Genomic DNA, 22,755 nt, shown 5'->3' with positions numbered 1-22,755 from the left:
TTAACTTAAATTCCATAAGGCAGTGAAGCAATTTCGAAGTCTTGGTGCGACGAAAATTGTCAGTCGATCTCCTGGAAACATTTGTAATAATTATTAACTTTCGGTGATCACATGGGGAAGACCGGAGATCTGCCGGTAAGACCGTGTTAGCCTATTTATTTGAAGTAACTGGATATCTTGAGCGTTCAAAACGGCAGGTTCTTCCAGTGTAAATCAGACGTTCCCCACTGATCCCGTGCAACACAGCGTAGTAAGCAGACACTGTCAATAATAATAATCCGTTAAAATAATACGCGAACACACTTACTTTAGTTTAGTTCATGTATTAAATTCCTTCTCATACAGAATCTCATCAAGATGGCGACTAGCTCAACAATACATACATATACAACCTTCTTTTACGACTAATCGGCCAGAAGTCCTCTATTCTTTTTTCTAAGAGAAAAACATGGATAGCAGAGAAGCTATTCCATGGAGTAAATGGACACTCCAAGGAATAATTGGGCTTGAAACTACTTAGCCTTGATAATCGGTAAGATAAGAAGAGAGATTTCGAGATATGTACCGAGTTATATGATTTATAAAATTTCTGTAAATATCGCGGAGAGACCGCTGCAAGAGACATTACAAGTTACTGCAGATTTATTCTAGCCCCCAACATCATAGGCATTCTGGCAGATGACTAAGTTAAGTTTCAAAATAACTGAAAAAGTTATTTCTACCCAGCTCTGAACCCAATGTGTATTGCTCCTGGGACTTGCCTGTGTCATGGGCATATTCCGTAAGATACACTACAAGCTTACAACGACATTTCATTGCCAATAACCTTCAATTATTACTGGTCATATGGTTTACATAGTCATTTTACATTCTTATTTAGAGATTTCATATACAATTGGTTAAATATACATATAATGCATAATATAAACAAACTCAGGCACAAAAGTTTTATAACTGAGTAAGTCTCTCAACTAGTCCATAGGTCTTGATAGTACCAAATGCAGTTCACTGAGATAACCAGGAAAGTTTATAATAAATGTCCTTCGATCAGATGTTGACAAGTCACTTTCACACAGTATGTGGACTACAGCACGGGATTAACAAATTAGAATTATTGCATCTATTAAAGTTTGTATTGCTCAAAATGGAGCTACCTTTAAACTTGCATAGCTGCTGATATGACGCACACTTACATTTTATGTAACTCACATTTTATTAGTGCTAAATGCCTAGCTGCAGTAAATGACAGTTCTGGGGACAGATGAGGAACTCGAGTAACCGACGAAGTGGTCCACACTCCCGAGAATGGCGTGTACTGTTCACAGAACCGTTCCTCTGATGATGGAAGTCTGCAGACACCTACAGCGTACAGTCAGCCTCTACATTAACAAATCCCCACGACACTTGCCTGAGTAAGCGCACACCGTCAGGGGCCTGCGATCACAGTGCCGCCGGCAGTCGCTCGTCGGACAAGTCGGTCAGACTCAGACTGTAGAGCTGAGAGCTTTTTCGTGTAGCTTCTGAAAATAAAAACATTCAGTTTAGAGAGTGTACAGTGCCTTCAAACATGCAATTTGGTATAGTAGGAAAGGGACGAGAAGGAAAAATAGTAGAAAAATATGGACAGGGAAAGGTATGAAAAAGGAATGTGCCTGATAAACCAGATGTTAGCAGTGATTTTATGTCCTGTGCAAAATTTTAAGATTTACTAAGAGGATATCAGTTCTTTCGGACATGTCCGAAAGAACAGATACCATCGGTGACCGTGCAGCTCATTAGAATGAAATTACAATGAAATGAACACCCTTAGCTGCTTACAGGCGTTGACATACGTCAACGGGGACAGATGAAAATGTGTGCCCCGACGAATGTAGTGCGGGACAATACGTTGAGAATGTAGGTTTCGCGGGAGGCGTGCCAGAGATAAATCCCTGCAGTCGCGCTATCCTCTGTGTCCTTGGTGGCTCAGTTGGAGAGAGCGTCTGCCATGTAAGCAGGAGATCCCGGGTTCGGGTCCTGGTCGGGGCACACATTTTCACCTGTCCCCGTTGTCCTATGTCAATGCCTCTAAGCAGCTAAGGGTGTTCATTTCATTGTAATCTGGTTTAAGAATCGTGTAAGAAGCTTGTATATGTGCAAGAGACCTGGAGACAATGGCAAGTTTCAGATTGATTGTACAGGGTGACCGCCTAACATGTCAGAAGAGTATTGCATTATATTTATTAAGTTAGTGAATAAATCTCCAAGCACTTTTCTGCAATGTACGTGAAAATAGGGCGAGTTAACAATGAATGACCACGCTTTGTGAGGCAAGCCGACAGCACCTAGTTCGCAGCGCAAACAGCAGATGTCAGAAGCACATTGTAGAACGTACAGAGATGACACAAGTTACCACACTCAGTGTGTGTTGACTGTTAAGTGAAAATGGTTGTTACACCGCAACAATGAAGTCAATGTGGCATGTGGCCTAAAAAATTTTCAAGTGTTGTGGAGACCCTGGGAGTTTTCAGGTGTCGGTGCAGTGTTATAAGCCCATTCTTTCTTGTGGAGGAGACTGTTTGTGCTCTCAGTTACCTGGAAATGATTGACCAGTATGTCATTTATCAATTACAGAAAGATGGGATACTGGACATCGATGTCTACCAACAGGATGGTGCTCCAGCACACTTGGATCTCATTGTGTGAGGACAATTAAACCAGATATTCAATGATCGCCGGTGTGGGTCTGGTAGACCTCCCCACGGCCTGCTAATATTCCAGCCTAACATCGACAGCATTTGCATAAAAACCGCAGAATCTGACTGACCTACAGAGTCAGGTTACAGTGGCCTTTTATCAAATCACTTCAGGAATGCTGCACACTCCGAGGCACAATATGTGCCCCATTTGCAGTGACCGACATGTTGAGAGCTAATGTGCTGTGACACAAATTCCAGACACAAAGTCCAGCCTCCCCTCCACATGTATGTACTGCTAATAAGCAACAAGTTTGCACACTTTCTTGTATATAGTGCTTTACTTTTCCAACATCTCAAACATGGCACCCAACATAATGGTAAGACACCAGATTTTGGAACCACATTTAAACTGTAAGACATTTCCAGGGACATAATTTATTTGTTATGAACTGTAGATTAAGACTCAAGAAATCACAAAATGATAGGAAATTATGGAGATGGAACCTGGATAAGTTGAAAGAACCAAAGATTACTGAGAGTTTCAAAGGGAGAATTAGGCAACCTTTGACTGAAACAGCAGAAAATGAATGGGTAGCTTTGACAGATGAAATAGTCGAGGCAGCAGGGGATCAAAAAGGCAAAACAAAGGGCTAATAGGATCCTTGAATAACACAGCAGACATTGGATTTAAATGATGAAAGGAGAAAACATAAAATGCAGCAAATGAACTGGGTGCAACGGAATACAGATGTCTAAAGAATGAGATTGACAGAAAGTGCAAAATGACTAAGCAGGAATGGCTAGAGGACAATGCAAGCCTTTATAAGTCTGCATAACTGAGGGAAAGACAGATACTGCCTACAGAAAAACTAAAGAGACCTTTGGCAAAAACAGAAGCTGCTCTCTAGATATCAAGAGCTCAGAAGGAAAAGCAGTCCTAAACAAAGAAAGGAAAGCTGAAAGGTGGAGGCAATATATAGATGAGCTCTACAAAGGAAATGAACTTGAATACAGTATTGTAGAAAGGCAAGGGGATGCAGATGAAGATGGGGTGGGAGACATGATACTGCGGGAAGACTGACAGAGCACTGAAAGAACTAAGGCAAAACAAGGCCCCTGGAGTAGACAACAGTCTATCGGAACTGCTTATCAGCTTTGAGAGACACAGCCACAACAAAACTATTCCATCTAGCATGCATGATGTGTGAGACAGGCGAAATACCCTCAGACTTCATGAAGAGTGTAATAATTCCAATTGCAAATAAAGCAGGTGCTGACAGGTGTGGTTGCTACCAAACTATCAGGTTACTAAGTCATAGTTGCAAAATACTAACAAAAATTATTTACAGAAGAATGGAAAACTGGTAGATGCCTACCTTGGGAAAAATCAATTTAGTTTCCAGAAAAATGTAGGGGCATGCACAGCAATACTGACCCTGTGACTTACCTTAAAAGACTGCATAAGGAAAGGCAAACTTACATTTAATATCATTTGTAAACCTACAGAAAGCTTTTGACATTGCTGATTGGAATATACTCTTTTAAATTCTGAAGGAAGTATGGGTAAAATACAGGAAGTGAAATGCTATTCAAAATTTCTACAGGAACCAGATGGCAGTTATAAAAGTCATGGAGCATAAAAGGGAACCACTGGTTGGGAAGGGAGTGAGACAGGGTTATGGCCTACACCCAATCATTTGGACTGTATTTATTATGAGCATGCAGTACAGGAAAACAAAGAAAAAATTTGTGAACAAATTAAAGTTTCGGGAGAAGAAATAAAAATTTTGAGGTTTGGTGATAAGAACTTAAAAAAATAAAAATAAAATAGGGCGATTTACTGTTTAATTGTGATCTAGAAAAAAATGTAAGGATCTGAAATTCGGAGCTAAAAAAAATCACAAAATTGAACCAATAACTCTGGGAAGGAAAACAAATGGAATTAAGGTAAACTGCTTGGCTTTTGTAGATAATTTTGCAATACTTTCAGAAAACCTGACAAAAGCTGTTCTTCTGATAAATCTTCTGGAAAAAATAACAAACAGAACTGGTCTCAAAAATTTCAGCTGAAAAAAAAATCATGATAAGTATAAAAAAATGTGCCAAAATTCACAGCAAAACAAATAGGTAAAATAGAGCGAGTAAATAAATTTACATATCTTGGAGAGACTATACAACAGAATGGACTACAAAATCTGCAGTAGATGTATATATTTTTGGTCAAACCCTATGCTCTTTCGGTTTTGTTAATTCTTACAACAAGAAATGTATATCTAGAAAAACAAAACTAAAAACCCCACACCACATTGGTACGACCAGAATGTTTATATGGATCTGAATGCCTAACAATGAACTATAAGATGGACAGACTAGAGGTACTCGAAAGAAGGATTATTAGAAAAATAATGGGTGCAATAAAAACTGCAGATGGTTGGAAAATAAGAAGCAATGGGGAGATCTACAAAAATATAGAGAAAATATATGAAGTAATGGCCACACAAAGATTAACTTTTTTTGGACACCTCTATCGAACGGATGGAAATGAACTAACAAAGCAAATACTCCTATATTTCTGAAAGAAGAAATCGACAATAGCACGGATTACAGAAGTAAGGAAAGATCTAGAAAGAAGCAACATCAAAGAATCAGAAATAGCAGAAAGAAACTGTTTTAAAAATAAAATACTAAATTTGGGAGGCATTCAAATCAGAAGAAATAAAATATCGGGAACAACATGTGGACAGAAGAAATGAAGAGAATTCATGGGGAGAAAATGAGGGAATACTGGAAAATAGAAAACAACAACAAAGGAAGAAGAGGAACTGAGGTTGTTAACATGATCCTAGTTGGTCAATACGGTAAAAAAAAAAAAAAAAAAGTTTCGGGGCGCAAAACATTTATGGTCATAAGCGCCCATTCTGTGACTTAGTGAAGGATACAAACAGGAATTGAAATCAGCAGCAATGGGAGCGAAACTTAATGAGGAGGAAAACTAAAAAACAGAAGGAAATCTTAGAAAAGTGCTACTGAAGATGGGGTTGTTTTCGCCAAAATGAGTTTCAAATGATCAATGTCATCTCACTAACACTTATAAATTCCAGGACACGATCAGCTGAGCTAAAATGGAAAATATATCGAGAAACAGCTGTAAACGGGCACATAGCGGATTAAAATAGGGGCACTGAAGTAACAGGTGTCTCACCATCCACGACTGAGAGCAGTGGGGACAAAGCAGAGGAGGAGCGCCACTTAAAAGATCTCGAAGGCTAAAAAGACAATGCCCAATCCAGAGTCAAGTTAAAGTTACCTCCTCCCACGACAGGGCCAGACGGAAGAGGTCTAAGCACAGGGAAGAGATTTTATGACCCATAATTTACTATCCTGAAGTGCAGACCAATGAGTGTGCCATAAAAGAGTAACACGACGACATAAAATGCTCTGTAGATCGGCAAACGGAACCGTGCGAACGGCGGGCTGAGGAACACAGACAGCAGCCTCGGCCACTATACGGGCTGCCTCTTTCCGCATATACCAACATGCCCTGGGATCCTGAGGAATGCCACAGAGATGCCCCCCCCCCCCCAAGTGGAGCATATGGAGGCAGGAATCTGGTGGACCAGAGGGTGGACAGGATGCAGGGCTTGGAGACTGAGAAGAGAGCTGAGCGAATACAAGCATATAATGTACTGTATCCGCTGATGGCAACAGACGTATTGGACAGCATGGAGAATAGCATAAAGCTCTGCAGTAAAAACTGAACACTGGTCAGGAAACTGAAATTTAATAGGGGTGTCGTCAATAATATAGGCTTTCCCGACACCAAAGGTGGTCTTGGAGTCGTCAGTGTAAATAAATGTGGCATCCTCCATTTGTGCAATTGAGCAGCAAATGCCCAACGATAAACACTGAGGGGGGGGGGGGGGGGGGGGTACTATCCTTGGGAAGCTGACAAATGTCACAGAGAAGGCATGTCCAGGGGTGGGGCCAAGGTGGCAGTGTACTCCTATTTGTCAGGAAAGTTTTAGGAAATTGGAAGGAAAGTGAATGTAGCAGTTGACGGAAGTGGACTCCTGGTGGTAGCAGAGAGGAAGGGCTCCCTCATACCCTAAATTCAAGGAGGCATCGAAGAAAGAAGAAAAAAAAAAAAAAAAAAAAAAAAGGGCACAGGTCAGATGAGCAGGCATGGAAGACAGATGACTAGCACGACGACTCAGACAGCTCACCGATCGGACAGCGGAGGTTCAGCAGTTTCAGCGTAAAGGCTCTCCACGGGGCTGGTGTAACAAGTTCCAGACACTAAACGCAATCCACGGTGGTGGACAGAGTCGAGACACTGAAGAATAGACGGCCGTGCAGAGGAGTAAACTATGCTTCCGTAGTCCAATTTTGAGCACAGAAAGGCGCAGCATAGGTGGAGGAGGATCACTCTGCCTGCTCCCCAGGAGGTGCTACTCAGGACACAGAGGGTGTTGAGAGATCGCAGGCAGCGAGCCGAAAAATATGAAATGTGGGAAGACCAGCACAGTTTTCTGTCAAACATAAGTCCCAAAATTTTGGCGACATCCGTGAATGGAAGGTCAACAGGGCCTAGATGTAAGGATGGCGGATAAAACTCCATACGAGGCCAAATATTTACACAGACAGTCTTACTGGGAGAAAATTGGAAGCTGGTTTCGATGCTCCACAAATGGAGGCAATCGAGGCATGCTCGATGACGTCATTCGAGAAGGCCGGTCTGTTGAGAGGTGTAGTAGACTGCAAAGTCATCGAGAAAGAGGGAGCCCGAGACATCGGAAAGTAGACAATCCGTAAATTGGATTTGTGGTGATGGCAAACAGTACAACACTTAGCACAGAGCCCTGGGGCACCCCTTTTTCTTGAGAGAAAGTACAGGATAGAGTAGTGTTGACTTGCACCTTAAATGTGTGCTCTGTCATAAATTCACGGAGTAGCCGACCTTGAAAGCCTCGAGAGAACAGCGTGCAGAGGATGCCTGTCTTCCAACAGGTGTCATATGCCCTCTTCGTATCAAAAAATATAGCTATCGTTTCGTGTTTGCTGAGAATATTGTTCACGATATAAGTGGAGAGAGCAACAAGATGGTCAACTGTGGAACGATGCTTTCAGAAACCGCATCGGGCTGTTGTTAAAAGGTTTTGGGACTACAGCCACCAGCCTAAACGGCTATTTACCATATGCTCCAAAACCTTACAAACACTACTCGTGAGAGAGATTGGGCGATAGCTGGAGGGGAGATGTTTGCCGTTTCCAGGTTTCGGAACAGGTATGACAATAGCTTCCCGCTATTTTCTGGGAAAGGTACTGTCGACCCAAAAGTTGATTATAAAGGCGAAGGAGGTTGCACCGACAAGGATATGATTGATGCAGCAATATGTGGATGTGGATACCATCTGGTCCCAGAGCAGAAGAGCGAGAGGAGGAGAGTGCACGTCTGAGTTCCCGCACAGAAAGAACGGCATTATACCTTTCACGATTTTGAGAGGAAAAAGCAAGAGGTCGCTGGTCGCTCTTCCGCAACCCACTTCTTCAGGAGAAAGGCTGGTGGGTAATTCAAAGAGCTCAAAATTTCAGCAAAAACTTGACCCAATGACATAGAGATTGCGACTGGGTACACTAAGGTATCCTGCATGACAGTTAGGCCAGAGGTTGGGGGAAAACTGGAAGTGACGGATATCTGTCGGATTGACTCCAAACAATTGATGAGGGAGTGAAGGTATTAAAGGAGCTGCTAAAGAAATTCCAGCTTGCCTTCTTGCAGTTGTGTATGATGCGACGGCATCGCACACGTAACTGCTTATAGCGGATACAGTTGGCCAACATAGGATGATGGCGGGAAACACGAAGAGCACATCTCCACTCGTGTATCGCGTCATGGCACACCTTGTTCCACAGAGGAACTGGGGGGCACTGGGGCAAAGGGGAACTACGAGGTATCGAACATTCTGTGGCTGTAAGAATAACTTCTGTAACACGAGTGACCTGATAATCGATGCTAGGAAATTGACGGTCATCAGATGTTGCTAGATAGCAGAAAAGCGGCTTAAGAAAACTTCCAGTGTCTTGGGCGCATAGATGGCAGTTGTGGCTGTAATCGAAGGACACATGGAAAATGGTCACTCAAGTATTTATTGGCAAGAGGGAACCATTCAAAGTGCCGAGCTAGCTGAACAATACTGACCGAAAAGTCCAAATGAGAGTAGGTTGACATGGAGGCAGACAAAAATGTAGGTTCCCCAGTGTTGAGGCAAACAAGATCCACTTGGTGGAAGAGGTCAATCAACAGGGAGACTCTCGGACAAGGACACAGAGGTCCACAAAGTGGGTGGTGGGGATTGAAGTCCCCAACCAGCAAATAGAGGGGGGGGGGGGGGGGGGGCAGCTGACCAAGAAGATGAAGGAGACCAGCTCTTGCCATTGGTGTGGACGATGGAATGTATACAGCACAAAGAGAGAAGGTGTATAGAGAGAGGGAAAGACGGACAGCAACAGCTTGGAAGGAACATGGAGAAGAGTCATGAGTCCTCCATGTGCTGGAGTGCCATCAACAGAGGGGAGATCAAATCGGACCGACTGAAAATGAGGAAAACCAAAGTGATTGTGGGGACGCAGCTTTGTTTCCTAAAGACAGAAGATGACCAGCGAGTAGGATTGTAAGAGGATCGACAATTCATCCCGACTGGCTCGAATGCCACGGATATTCCAATGGGTAATGGACATCGGGTGGACAGAAAAGGGAAGAATGTGACCAAGGTTTCCCTCAACTCAACAACTGCTCAGAGCCAGCGGCCGACAGTGTGGAACGGCATTCAGCCGAAGGCAGAAGATCCTGATCCATAGGCTGTTCGGGAGCAGCTCCTGACACCAGCGATTGGCCGGTCGGTCAGCCGCCAGCAGTACATCTCGGTCACACAGAAGGCGGCCAATGGCGGTTACCGCTAGGTGGTGCTGTAGATGAGACACGCTGTGGTGGAGAAGGAGAGGAACTGGGTTTCTTATTAGCCTTCTTGGAAACAGGACGTTGAGATGAGGGAGGAATCGATGGTTGTGAAGTCGGGGTACGTAAAAAATCTTCACGAGTAGGCTATTTTTTGGAAGTCCAGGTGTCTGATTTTGGGGCTCGCGATTTAGCAGAACCCGATGAAGGGTGAGCCATAGAGTGGGGAGGTCGAACGGGCGATCTTTGCACTGGCCGATCTGACGACCGTGGCACTACATGTGAGATCACAAGTCTGCGTAGCTGCCTCCTTTGTAGGCCGAGGAGAGGCTAGGACAGTGCTGTATTTACCTGCGTGAGGCACAGTGGGCTTTCGACTGGCGAATAACTTTCGAGCAGCAAAGGTCGACACCTTTTCCTCCACTCTGATTTCCTCAAATAACCGTTCGTCTTTGAAAATGGGGCAAGCTCTAGAGGAAGCAGCGTGGTCACCCATACAGTTGATGCAATGAGGGGATGGAGGTGGACAAGCACCCTCATGGGCATCCCCACCACAGGTAACACATTTGGCAATATTGGAGCATGACTGGCTGGTGTGATTGAACCTCTGACACCGATAGCAATGCATAGGGTCGGGGATGGTAAACATGAACTGAAAATATCCTGCTTTAATGTTCAATGGAAGCTGAACTCTGTCAAACATCAAAAAGAGAGTGCGGATCGGCACCAATTCCTTGTCAACCCTTTTCGTGACTCAGTGTACGGCCATTACTCCCTGGTCAGACAGGTAATTTTTAATGTTCTCATTTGATAATCCGTTGTGTGATCTCGTATAAACCACACCACGTGATGAGCTTAAAGTACGGTGTGCTTCCACCTGGACAGGGGAGGTGTGTAGCAGCGCAGTTTGAAGCAATTTATGTGCCTGGAGAGCACTATCTGCTTCTAACAACAAAGTGCCATTTCGTAACCAGGAACAAGATTGTACAGGAGCTGCAATTGCATTGACACCTTTCTGAATAATGAAAGGGTCGACTGTCGAGAAGTCTCTACCTTCGTCAGACTGAGAAATGACTAGGAACTTTGGCACTGACAGAAGAATTGTCCGTGGCTGAGACTCGTCTAGCTTTCTCTTGTGGGCAGAAGTTTTGGAATTAGAAGAAACCATTGCAAAAGTATCCCCCACGATTACTGGCGTCTCTGATGGCGTGCCCCTTCCTAGTGGGAGCCCTCTCTGAGGGCACCCCCGCCTTAGGTGACCGTGCACACCTCAGGTCACACCTCCCGAGAAACGGACGGAAGGGCCGATCGGCACGTTCGGAAAGTACCAGTTCGGGTAACCGCCCCTCCTCGGACCTGGCCTTTACTAGGGGGTATGTAAGTGTCCTACTCGTCTACCTGGGGTGGGGAATTACGTGTTACCCCGTCACCGGCTACGTGTGGGTTGGTCTTCAGACAGGCACAGGGAGGAAAGAAAGAAAAGGAAAGTAGAGAAGAATTCTCAAACGCTGCAGCTGAGAAGGAGGGAAACAGAAGAATCGAGAAAAGAGAAGGGCAAAGTAAGGACAGATACGTTACATTGTAGAGATAAAAGAAGAGAAACCACTTCATTCGTTCGCAAGCGTCCATCTCTGGATGTAGGCGCAAAACAGACTCCCAAAGAAAAGGAGAAGGAGAAGGAGAAGGGGAAGGGGAAGGGAAAGGAAGGGGGAGGAGGATCGGGGACGGGAAGGGATGTGGAAAGGGAAGGCACGCAGCCCAGAAAGGAAAGAGAGTTTCACGAGCTCGGGGTCACGTGCCCACCACGCATGTATCCACAAAAGAGTTGTGGACCCCCTGTGTGGGGGGGGGGGGGGTTTATGAGAACTTGGAAGATCTGTTGAATGGAATGCTCAGTGGCTTGAAAAGAAGGTACACAATGACCATCAACAAGTGTGAAACAGGGGTACAGGAATATTCTCAAATTAAATCAGGCAGTGCTGGACGAATTAGATTAGGAAATGGGACACTAAAAGTGGGTAGTAAAATAACTAATGATGGCCAAAGTACAGAGGACATAAAATGTAGACTGGCAGTGACAAGAAAAGTGTTTCTGAAGAGTAGCTTTGTATGGATGTGAAATGTGGATGATAAACACTTCATACAAGAAGAGAGTAGAAGCTTTTTAAATGTGGTGTTACAGAAGAATGCTAGAAATTAGATGGGTAACTGATGAGAAGGTACCGAGTAGAACTGGGTAGACAAGAAATTTGTGGCACAGTGTAACGAAAGGAAGGGATCAGTTGATAGGACACATCCAGAGGCATTGTGGCAAATACAATTTGTTAATGGAGGGAAGTGGAGGGGGGGGGGGGGGGAGAGTAAAAATTGTACAGGTAGTGCATGTCACGAATACAGTAAGCAGGTTCAAATTGATGTAGCTGCAGTATTTATACATAGATTAAGAGGTCTGCACATGATTGGCTAGTATCAAACCAGTTACATCAAACCATCCTTAGGACTGAAGGCCACAACAACATAATACCACCCTTACAAAGTACGCCTACATTTAAAATACAACATAATAAAGAGTCACAAAAAAAGAATTGAATGTAAGTCTCATAAAAGGGCACCAGGTAACAGATTTTTCATTACAGATTCAAGTGCATACAGTGGTTAAATAGCAAAAGAGGCAACCTACAACTTCAATGATCTGCATCGTTTGGTAAAAGCAACCACCCAATTCTGAAGTTTTCCTCTGGCAAATGAAGATTGTAAATTTTAAGTGTGCATTGTATCTGACTTCTTTTACTCTTGGTCTTTAGAAGTGTGTTGCCTTGACAACACATTTATGTACAATTCTCCAATACTGTTATTTTCGCAGTTAAGAATGTCAACGGAGAGTGCGTGGAATAAAAATTAACATTCACTGATAGCAAATATATCTCCCTTATAATGCAACAGGATTTTAATGTTAAAGGTTCAAGCAACTAACTGTGGCTCCTCGTTTGTGCATTTCAAACAAAAGCGATAAGATAAAAAGACAAATTACTTTTTGATACTGAGTAGCACATTAGCCATTATTAAGAAACTACACCTCAATCTAAATAGCTACACAATGTGGGCAATCTGTATACAGTAGGCCTACATGGTTCTTTAATGTGTTGTTAGCACAGTTAAGTGCTCCTTAACAGCTCCATTGCTAAACAGAGATATACAATCTGCCAACAGCAGCATGCAATTCAAGAGCCTGAAGTATACTGTAAGTGCACTTTAGGCCAACAGTTCAAATGTAGGTAGCATTACACATTATATGAACTACTCACCATTATCCTCAATTTATGACTTCAACTTCAGTCACTGCACAAGCATCCATTTTCATTTTCACTGTTTTCCAACTTAACCTTTTTTTGCGCCAACTTTCATCTGACATCTGTGGTCCTGCCTCTTCAGCCTTTATTTCTTTCTGTTATTTGAAGATGTCTCCATTTTCCACAATTTTGTCTTGGAATCCACCAGTTTCTTACATTTCAGGGGAGGTAATGCTGACAGGCTCGGGTTTCTTTTCCGTCCTCTCAAAAGGTTCTTCTGCCATTGGGTCATTCCATGTTAAATAGACTTTGTGACAAAAAAATTAAAATGACAATATTTCAAATATAATCTTAAAAATGCCAAGTTAAAAGTACATTTGTTCATTGCAAAATAATCATGACTATGAAAAAATTAAATTTCTACCTTCACTAAGTGTTTAAAGTGCACTACTCTATGGCACCACAGAGAGGTATGTTTTATGCTATTTCCAGATGAGTATTAGTTGTGTTATCTGTGGCTGATTGTTCTATTGTTGCAAAGAATATTGAAGTCAACATTGTCATAGCTCACAATAATTCGTTTTGTTGAGCTAAGCTAATTGCATTTCTTTATTTTGTTAGTTTTATAATATATGTGCAGCTTGTAACACCCGTAACAAAAAAGATACAAAAGTTTAATTTGTAATCTAGTAAATTTGTTCTGTACAATACCTTTCTGTAAAAGTGAGATTATGCACATGTTTCACAATATCATACCATTACATGGCATTTTGAAGTCTTATTTAACACTCTTAGAGCTGTTACGGGTGTTACTAATTTTTGTTTCGGGTGTTACTTAACACATGCGTAACACCCGTAACTTGAATTGGAAGGTTTAATGCCACCTTCATCTTTAGTAGACCTAGGCCCTACATTTAAATTATAACCAAAAGGTATTATTATGAATGGAAAAAGTTTTTTAACTATGTTTATTACATATGAAAACAGTTTTAAGCTTGAAAACAAAAATTTTTATTCCTCTGCATACACTTGTTTAAGCACTGCACCTACATTATAAAAGTTAATTGGGGCATTAACCTGAATCAACTGATGTTCTCCTAAAAAGTTAATTAAGCCCAAAATTCTTTAGATTACATATAGTTTATGTTTTCCATTCTAACTTTCCCAAGGACAACAATATTGCTAACCTCAATTTTAAATTTTATATAGGCCCAGTAAACTGCTTATTGAGGCAAATTCTAGTCATTCATAAGAGCCTACAATTTCATAAGCATACTTGAGTCTTTGAGCAAAGCTGTTCCAAGCAATCACAAGGAATTATTGAACGACTTAAGTTGTAATTCACAGAACGAAGACTGTGTTTTTGGGTCATGCCAGGAATGTCAAATTAAATTGAGCAAATTTATCCCCGAAGGCTTTGACGTAACTAAAAAGATTGTCTGGCAGCAATGGGAAAATGATGCGAAACATCGTCCTCGTCTTAGTGAACATTCAGGGAGCTGCGATGATGCCTGGTTGACAAATTGCCGCAGTTTGAAAAACATTGCTACGTGAAGATAAAGCAGAGTGATTTCATCAAAGGAAAGAAAAAACAGCCTTGACGCTGAAGAATGTGTTCTTCAAATGGACTTTGCAGAGAATTATGCTCTAATTTCACAAGAAGAGGTACAGGGTGCACTTTCTGCATTTAGTTTGCAAACCATGAAGTCAGGTCCTATGCAGTCATCAGTAATGACCTTTCACACACAAAATATTTTGTGTGGACTTCTCTTAAAACTGTTAAACGGACATTAAAAAAGCGTTTCCTAAAGTTAAAAGAGTTTTTATATTTTCTAACAACTGTGCTGGGCAGTTCAAAAATAAATATACTTTGTCCAATCTATGTTATTTTGAGAGAGACTTCGGATTGACAGTTGAGTGGAATTTTGTTGCCAGTTCACATGGTAAAGGAGCCACGGATGGCATTGGAGGTCCACTGAAGAGGAGCGTGTGGACAGCTGTTAGATCTAGGAAAGTTATTATTAACAACGCAATTGACTTTTATGACTACACTCTGATGAGCTTTTCTAAAATTAAGGTACTATGGGTTGATAAGATAACAGTGGAGCATAACATTCCTGTTGTTGTTGTGGTCTTCAGTCCTGAGACTGGTTTGATGCAGCTCTCCATGCTACCCTATCCTGTGCAAGCTTTTTCATCTCCCAGTACTTACTGCGACCCACATCCTTCTGAATCTGCTTAGTGTATTCATCTCTTGGTCTCCCTCTATGATTTTTACCCTCCACGCTGCCCTCCAAACATTCCTATTTTGGATGAAAGGTGGAAAAATTTACAAGCAATTCCTCAAATCCAGGGCTGCCATCACTTTCGGCCTTGAAACACAACTGATTTGCTGGTTTCAAAAACAGCAGAGTCATTAATGACAAGGGTGTCAGTATTTAGCACTGAGGAGGCCAAAGTTAAAACATTACATGCAAAAGATGCATAAACTTCTATGAAGTGTGCAGTTCTGATGATTCTGATCAGGAGACTGTTTCACTATCTGAATCACAAGACAATATTGGAAGTGCTTGTGAGTTAAACCTAACTAATAAAATTGAAAAGTCTGATTTAAAATTTGGGATTCTGCCAGAGTGAGGTTGATGAAGAGGAGGATGTGAAAATAATGTTTCTGAAGTCAGTAGGAAAAAGTAAAACACTTTTTAAACTAGATGAAACTGATGTTTGTTTTCTGAAATTGTCAAGTACTATCTAAGGTAACAACACCAGAAATCAAACAACAAGGTAACCGTTTGTACTAAGAGTTCAATTTTGAGTTGGATGTTGTGGAAAAAGATTATTAAATGAAGTTTTTAAATCAATCAATAATAAGAAAATATTTTTGTCATAAATTTATTAGGCCTACAAAATGAGATAAATGTTAAGTAAGTAACAATATCTTGGCCTAGTTGTACTATAAAATTGTAACAAAATTTTTTGTGTAATAAATTGCTTTATCCTTCAAATATGTTTCCTTAAGTACATACTTTTATTCCAAATAAACTACAATACTTCTTATCTTTTTATGCAATTGTATGAGGTAAATTTATTCCTCCAAGAATCAAATCTGATGCATCTATGTAACACCCGTAACATTTAATCTAACACCCGTAACAGCAAAAAATATATATATACTAGGTTATGATGTCCAAAAAAATAAAAATTTATATTTCAAAATAAAATTTGAGGCAATACCTCTTAACAGGTGTTTTACAAGAATAAAAGCTTCATCAAGTTTGCAGAAATTAGAGAATTCCCTAACTCATAACAGGGGCCAGGTCTACTTTTGGTAACACCCGTAGCAATACTTTTTTGATTAATAGCCAGGAGAACAATAAAACAATTCCAGTATCAACATTTCTAAGATGAAATATAATGTAAGCCTTAAAAGTTTTCAATATTAAATTCAATAAATATTTTTCCTTACATTATTTTTCCTGATTTTAAGGTGTGTACATGTAACACCCGTAACTGTGGAATTGCCCCATTCTGTTTACAGCTGTCGCTAAATGCCTTATCGTGCAAAAATACGAACAGCAACACCAAAAATTATGAAAACCAGTTTACTTACATACACATCTCAACACTACCTTTGATAATGAAGCCTTTCACTATCTGTGTCAGTTCCAAACACTAACATTTAGTTCAGTCAATGAAGGAAAATTAGGGGAAAAGTCATGTAGTCACAAAGTTTTACACAGTTCTAGGAGATATTGTCACAAACATTGTACTAAAAACCCTGACCTGTGGAGTGTGAGCATTGGTGTGGGGGTAGGTTTAAAGGTCATTTTTTATTTTTGTTCTTGAATGACTCAAAAACAACAGATCCTGGGGAAATTCTTCTCCAATACAAAATTAACCTGCATTCGCTTCCCTGCCAAAAAAGGATCTAGTCACTTTTTCTCTAGGACTAATAGTTTGCAGAGGATGAAAAAAATTGCAAATTACAGCACTGAAAATATTGTTCAAATGGTAAAAAATTAATGTACTTCCCTTCTTCCTAGGTAAGCAAACCGAAGGTTAAGCAGGTGATCGCCCTCGCTACATCACAAGAAGCAACTACAGGGTACATCACAAAGTTCTCCGTCCACAATACGCCACACGAATCACTGGTGACACAGCGTGCAGATGTCCGCGGGGAGGGTTTATTTTGCACAAAATGAGTTAACACTACACAGAATGCAGATACAAGTTACTAACAACACTAATGCAGGTAATGTACATGAACTGGACGTATGTAAATCTCTGCACAATGTTCTACACTGCAAGAGGAGAAACTGATTCTTAGTGATCTGTTACGGGAAAGGCAGCTTCCCCCACCACAGGTGCTGCTCCCCAGTATTTCCTGTCCTATTGTATTATGCAAATGGACAGAATAACTTCACTGAGCTCATGTTTACACAGTGGAGTTATTTTCAGTTTACTGGGTACTTATTTGCAGTTGTTGAGTGAGCTACTCATATCATGTAAAAAAGTTCAACAGCTGGAACTGTCAATTGTCTACCACACTGAAGAGACTTTTACAAATAGGACACACTGTCAATGTGTACAGGACATCGTAGATTTCATTGTCTCCATTGTCACAAGCTGGAATACTTTTCACAGCACGAGGGTTATCAAATGCATCACCCTGCCTCAGGTCACCAAGACTATAACAGTTGTTCAGATATTTCAACGTAAGTCAAGCAATGCGTTACAGCAGATAACTGTTATAGACTTCAATATTAACAGTCACATTCCATCAGACACAGCCACACCTATCTCGGAAGATGTACTGCGGATGTGCGTTAAGTGGTTTCACTCGGTGCAGCCCACTCTGCAGATGCAGCAATTCATGAATTATGAATGGAAAATATTTATGGAGTCTACCTGTGACACAATTAATGGGAGAGAAGTGCAGTAACATTTTTAGTCATCCATTAATTCACCACCAAGTGCCTAAAACACAATTACACGGTTTTACAATACACAGCAGCAGGGTGCCACTTTTTACAGTCCAGTCCCTTCCCTACCAACACCACATAAGTAACTGACAACATAATAGCTCACTTAACACCTGCAAATAAATAGGCCTACTCCCTTACCAAACAGGAAATAACTTCACTATATAAACACAAGTTCTGGTTATCACTGTTAGCATTCAACCGCGATTCTTATACATATATTTTAACAGCGCGTTTCAAGAGACAATGCTCTCATCATCATAACTTGAAACGCGTTGTTAAATGCTAACAGTGATAACCAGTATAACGACAACTGCTACCTCGACTCCATAGTGGATTATATTAAACACAAGTTCATCAAAGTTATTTTGTCTATTAGCAAAAGATAACTGGACATGAAACACCGGGCAGTTACAGCCTGTCTGTAAACAGAGAAGTGAGCAGTACTCACAGTGGTGGAAGTGATCTTTCTTAGAAGAACACTACGTCTTCTGAACAGAACCATAAAGAACCAATTTCTCCTGTAGCAGTGTAGCACAGTATGCAGAGATTAAAGTCGATTCTGTTCATATTCATTACCTGTATTAGTGTTATTAGTACCCTATATTCGCGTTCCATGTAGTGTTAAACCCTCCTCGAGCATGTCTGTGCACCATATCGACAGTGATTCATATAGTGCACTGCAGAGGGGCCGTATAAGTTTGTGAGATGCTCTGTAGTTGCAGTGGACGAGGTAGAGTGGAGAATCACCAGCTCCACCTTCAGATTTGCAGACCTATGGAGGTGGGAAGTGCACAAACACAGTGCAGTGAGCTACCTTCACTCACCCTCTACTCCACACACCTCCCACAGCCCAGCCTGTTTCACCCCTGGAACACAATTTATCCATTAGTATGCCTCTACTGCACTTAGATATGGTACACAATTTAATAGTTGTTTTTAACCCATTCCAAATTATTGGTCCAAGAGGAAGAAAAGTACAGACCCTTTTTGTAGGAAATTGAATGTAGTGTTTTTATATAATCCATTATGGAGTCGAGGTAGCAGTTGTCGTTATCCTGATTATCACTGCTAGCATTCAACCGCGATTCTTATACATATTTTAACAACGCGTTTCAAGAGACAATGCTCTCATCATCAGGTTGTAAAATCTATGTCATGAATTAAACGGACTACAAAGACCGAATATCATCACCAATAGTGGGGAAGTCCATAGAGTAAAACAGAATTAAAAGTATATTGGACTGTGAGTCCTCGTCTTACATTGAAGTTGTTGACACAAGTCAATGGCCGTCCCATAGCTACCAAATATGCTGTCGACTGCGCCGGCTCGGGAGCTGTTGTGGACTGACGTGCCTAGGTGTTGTGGCACAACACCTAGTCCACAACAGCTCCCGAGCCGGCGCAGTCGACAGCATATTTGGTAGGCTCCCAGTTCTTAAGCTAATCACTTCTTTGGCAGACAGGCTTTTCCCTGTCTCGCTTTTAACATATTTACATATGGTTTTCATTTTGTTATTTGATTTGTCAATTTCCTTTTTTTAGATACATACTTTTAGATTTCCGGATCACCTTCCTTCCCGAAATGGTGGCTAATATCTTTAACAATCATTTCCTAACAGTCACCAACCAAATGGGATGCCAGGTTTCTGTAAAGAATGCTACAGAATACTTGCATAACACCTTAACTAACAAAATAGATGAGAAGCATCTTCGAAAAACTACAGTGATAGAATTAGAAAAAATAATTATGTCTTTAAAATGTAAAAATTCTGCTGGAGTTGACAACACTTCCAGCAAGTCACTGAAATACTGTTGTAAAGAAATAAGTACAGTCCTCTGCCATATTAGTAATACGTCATTGGAAGAAGGTGTTTTTCCCGACAGGCTAAAATATGGGCTTATAAGACCAATTTATAAAAAGGGAGAAAAGACTGAGGCTACAAACTATCAACCAATTTCATTACTCTCAGTTTTCTCCAAGGTACTAGAGAAATTGATGCATAGCAGAATGGTTGAGCATCTTAGTAAATATAACATCCTCAGCAGTAGCCAGTTTGGCTTTTGGAAAGGGGTATCGACCGTGGATGCAATACATGCCTTTGTTGACAATGTTATGGAAGCCATAAATAATAATATGATGATGGTTGGAATATTTTGTGACCTGTCAAAAGATTTTGACAGTTTAAGTCACCATATTCTCTTGAGTAAAGCCAAGACCCTAGGAATGGGTGGAACCGTAGGCACATGGCTTGAATCCTATCTGTGTGGTAGAAAGCAGAAAGTAATCGTGGAAGGACTGCATGGTGGCCAGGTATCTTCAGAATGGGGCTCCATTACTGCAGGAGTACCTCAAGGCTCAGTATTGGGCCCACTGCTCTTTCTAATATTTATAAATGACTTAGCACTATGTACAGAATATGGGAAAATACTCATGTTTGCTGACGACACCATGTTATCAGTTAATAATCTCTCAGGGAATGTGTCAAATGAGGCTGCAAATAAAGCTTTTGCAGATTTGACAAACTGGTTTGAAACCAATGGCCATACAGTCAACCTAAAAATGACAAATTACATTAACTTCTCTTCTAACACAAATGTTACTAATGAAATGAACCTAAAAATGGGTGAGCACGGGATTTTGAAGGTTGAGTCCTCCAAATTCTTGGATCTGCATATAGATAGCAAAGTGGCACCACCATATTCAAGATCTGTGCAAAAGGCTAAGCTCAGCAACATTTGCCTTAAAAATAATTTCAGACACTAGGGAAATGAGCACAATAAAAACTGCATATTTTGGGTATTTTCACCAACTTATGGCCTATGGTATAATATTTTGGGAAAATCAACCAATAGCAAAAAAATGTTCCATGCACAGAAGCGAGCAATAAGAATTATGTGTGGAGTACATCCTAGGCACTCGTGCCGGGATCTGTTTAGAGCTCTACAAATCCTTACAACACCTGCCCAATATATTTCTTCCCTGATGTGCTTTGTTTCAAAAAATAGCATATTATTCAAAATCATACCACAGTTATAACACCCAAAGAAAACTGGATATCCATTATGAGCTAAAAACGAAAAGCATGGTCCAGAAGGGGGTTTTATACAGTGGCACCAAGATTTTTAATGCCCTCCCACCGCTCATTAAAGAACTGGTTGGAAACATGCCCACGTTTAAAGAAAATCTGAAGCAGTTCCTTTTAGATGAGTCTTGTAACAGTAATGATGAATTTCTTAGCAAAATCTCTTGTTTGTGCTTAAAACTTACTGTGTGACCTTTACAATTGATTAATCATACTCCGTAAGTACAGTGTAACTTAATACAATACCCAAATTTATGTATGTCTGTATATGACGCCTGTATAACTTAAGAACAATACCCAAATTTATGTATGACTGTATATTCTTTCAGATGTCTTGTATCTTAACTAATATTAAGGGTATATGGTAAACTTCACAGTTTCTTTGATCTAATGATAAGATCAATGTATATGAGCACAAAACAATAATCTGTAAAAAACTTGACTCGTTCTATATCCAGGGATATGTTCCCATATGGATCTATGGAACACGAAATAAATAAATAAATCCACATCCACCCCAACGCTCACACCGCACCGGCCACGATTTTTTGTGTTCAACACACTCCCTCCTAGCACTGTGCAACAATATGCGAATGCAAGATTTTTTGCCTTCACTTTGCTTGTGGATGGCTTAACGACGGGCGACAGTTAACGGAACGCGATGTCATCACCAGCCCTGTGTAGGAGGGGGAATAACTGCCAGTAAGCGGAAATAAAAATGAGTAGACTGGTTGATTCACTCTGCAGTACATGATTGAAGCTTTTCAGGTGAGAATACTTCCGAACATATTACTTATTGTTACGCATGGTTAATCTCAATATATGGTCTGTAACTAAATTTAAGAATTACTAATATATTTTATGTAAAGGGTATGTAACATGATAATGCTCACAATGGCAGTTATCCGCTGATATCGGATGTTACAAACTTCAGTGATAAGGCCTCATTTGTAATAATCGTCAAAGTCCGAAACTACCTTCTGCTAGAGTGAAAATTGATAAATTTCAAATGCTTTCAGCGTTACTGTCCTGACAACGGAGTGTGAGAAAACATTTGAATACTAGCATTGCCAACACAATAAATGAACACACATGATGTATGTACTATACGATAGTTCTATATAAATTGCTTAACAACTCATGTTTGAATACCGATTAATTGAATTATTGTGTGCGTAGTTGACATGCTTTACAGAACTTTTTTCAAAAAGAAAGGTTTGCAAAGCGGTGTTTCACTTTCTAACTCTCGCTCTGTTTCTCCGATAATATTGTATATACAATTCGTTACTGTCAAGCTGTGTTTACTAAGGCAACTCACAGTTGCGGGATGTGGTGTGCATTACAAATTATCTTGTACGTTATTTGTTGAACTTCGCTATTTCTGCAACTGTAACAAATATAGTACTCGCTCAAATTGCGGTGCTGCTGATGTACTGAAAATGGTCAACAACATGTTCCTGTAACATGCATAACTTTGTAACTGTAATAACGAAAACGATTCTCGTAGCAGGAGATTATTTCTTCCTTACAAACAAAAATATTTGGGAAGTTTTAAATTTTTGAGTTTTTAAAGCGTGTTGCCAATCCTTGCACCATTTCGAAATCTTATTAAGATGTGACAGAACATGGGATTATTTTTCAGATAGTAGACCTATTTCATAATTATTTATTCACCCATGGATTATTTAGTACAATAGTATAGGACCCGTCAAAAATATAACAGAAATAATATACTCTACATAAGGCATTAACAAAATACAGCAT

General features: G+C 40.6%; 1 long non-coding RNA gene across 1 annotated transcript; it reads right to left on the bottom strand.

The window, feature by feature from the left end:
- Window positions 1-338: 338 nt before the first annotated feature.
- LOC126215065 (uncharacterized) lies at window positions 339-22,021 on the bottom strand. Its single transcript, XR_007542078.1, has 3 exons — window positions 21,885-22,021; window positions 12,939-13,230; window positions 339-1,520 (listed from the first exon to the last, which is right to left on the bottom strand). It is a non-coding gene; the product is annotated as an uncharacterized LOC126215065 (long non-coding RNA).
- Window positions 22,022-22,755: the final 734 nt, after the last annotated feature.

Source organism: Schistocerca nitens, chromosome 12 (genome assembly GCF_023898315.1).
Source record: "Schistocerca nitens isolate TAMUIC-IGC-003100 chromosome 12, iqSchNite1.1, whole genome shotgun sequence".
Classification (NCBI taxonomy): Eukaryota; Metazoa; Arthropoda; class Insecta; order Orthoptera; family Acrididae; genus Schistocerca; species Schistocerca nitens.
The sequence above is the reverse complement of the archived record's forward strand: the minus strand, read 5'-3'. Positions and strand labels throughout refer to the sequence as shown.